The 1,929-nt window shown below is 41.4% G+C and overlaps 1 long non-coding RNA gene across 2 annotated transcripts; it reads left to right on the top strand.

The window, feature by feature from the left end:
• The first annotated feature begins 236 nt into the window (after positions 1-236).
• On the top strand, positions 237-1,483 carry LOC116716387 (uncharacterized). 2 transcript variants are annotated; one of them, XR_004338444.1, is made up of 4 exons: positions 237-297; positions 456-517; positions 598-660; positions 835-1,276. It is a non-coding gene; the product is annotated as an uncharacterized LOC116716387 (long non-coding RNA). The 2 variants fall into 2 exon arrangements; XR_004338443.1 differs by having other exon boundaries at positions 598-1,483.
• Positions 1,484-1,929: the final 446 nt, after the last annotated feature.

Below are 1,929 nucleotides of genomic sequence, written 5' to 3'. Positions count from 1 at the left end.
ATTACAGCCCGCATTCGCTGTGGCATTGTTTCAATAAGCTTCTGCAGTGTCAAAGGTTTATTTCCATCCAGTGTTGCATTTGTAACCCACATAAAGTGGGTATGCCACTTTAAGAGAAGAGGTTAAGGAAGCTGGGTGGTCTGCCTGGCCAATGAGAAGTTTGGTTTCCAGAGCGTCTGGACCAATCAGGGTGCAGGCTGCCGTTGTGGATCCCGCCCTTCTCCCCGGGTCTGCAGTACCGTTGGCTTTGCTCTAGAGATCCGACGCGGTGAGACTGCTGAGCGGGGCAGCGCCAGAGTATGTATCCCGACAGTTAAAAGTATTTTTTACGTGCTGTATTAACTGTATTGTGGATAAACTCTTTTGTAAATAGATTTTATGTTGATTGTCCAGCTTTTGTGCTGGAAATTATTTATTAAATGAATACAAACTGAACTTCAGTTTTTTACCGTTAGAGCCGTTAGGAATCGTTGGCTCTTTCTGGCAGTTATTTCAGCTTGTTCTTCGTAGATAAAAGGTAAAATTTAGGCTTTAACATAATTTTATTTTATTAAGTTTATATTATTTAGATCAAATATGCCTTGTTACATCGTTTAGTGCCCCACGCATCCGGATTGAGACCCACTATACGGTTGTCTGAAGTGTGTCGCACTGAGATCGGTGAGCATATTCGGAGCCTTTTATTTGTGTTTTTGTCGTTTGTTACATTGTTGTTAAAAAAATATCCGTTGTTTTAGTAACTAGGTAATGTTTTGTTACTGTGTTGGAAAGAAGGATTAAAGCTAGAACGGCTTGGTAAAGTCCTGTATTTCTGCTGGTCCTGTCTGTTGACAGGTCAGGTTTTTTTTTATACTGGATCATTCCTGAAGTGGATCCCTCCTTTGATATTGATGGCGAGCCTTCCCACCTGGACCTAAAGAGAGAACCAGATTTCGTCTATCCCATTTGGAGTCATGCTGCACCCTGCGGTGTGGTAGGAGAGCAACATACATCTTCACACACGGTTATGTGTGAAACCTACAACTGACATTCTCCATTATTATTGTTTTTTTATTTATTGATTTTTGGACAATACTGTTTGGATTGTTTTATTTCGGACATTGTGACGCACAGCTGTGGTGGAAATTCTCCTGTGAATGAAGTTGAATCAAACCAAATTGGGATTAATTTGATTAATCTGCTGACTAATACAATTTGGAGTGCAGATTACCAGGGTGCACCCGAATTATTTGAAATTAAGAATTAGCACTTGGCCAAGTATTATTGTTATTTCTTTTTTTTTTTCATTTTATTGTGTGTAATTTTATTTTCATAATTGTGTGTTTTGTGCAACTGTTAATTGTGTGTTTTCTGTCACTAAAACCAGTTCTTTAAATACACCCAACTGCCCTTGTGTGTCATTTAAACACTCCACTGTGCTCCGATAGCCGAACCTATTGGCCCATTTATCCAAAATATATGTAATACCCTTCTCTACTGTGTTACACATTAATCTTTCACCAAGATCTTGTATTGATGATGGGAGAGTCTGACCACTGCGCAAAGCCTTCTCCAGCACATCCCAAAGATTCTCAATGGGGTTAAGGTCTGGACTCTGTGGTGGCCAATCCATGTGTGAAAAAGATGTCTCATGCTCCCTGAACCACTCTGTCACAATGTGAGCCCGATGAATCCTGGCATTGTCATCTTGGAATATGCCCGTTCCATTTGGGAAGACAAAATCCATTGATGGAATAACCTGGTCATTCAGTATATTCAGGTAGTCAGCTGACCTCATTCTTTGGGCACACAATGTTGCTGAACCTAGACCTGACCAACTGCAGCAACCCCAGATCATAGCACTGCCCCCACAGGCTTGTACAGTAGGCACTAGGCATGATGGGTGCATCACTTCACCTGCCTCTCTTCTTACCCTGATGCGCCCATCAC

The sequence above is a fragment of the Xiphophorus hellerii genome, unplaced genomic scaffold (assembly GCF_003331165.1).
Source record: "Xiphophorus hellerii strain 12219 unplaced genomic scaffold, Xiphophorus_hellerii-4.1 PGA_scaffold_32__1_contigs__length_39789, whole genome shotgun sequence".
In the NCBI taxonomy this organism is placed as follows: domain Eukaryota; kingdom Metazoa; phylum Chordata; class Actinopteri; order Cyprinodontiformes; family Poeciliidae; genus Xiphophorus; species Xiphophorus hellerii.
Note: the sequence above shows the minus strand (reverse complement) of the source record. Positions and strands in the feature narration are given on the sequence as shown.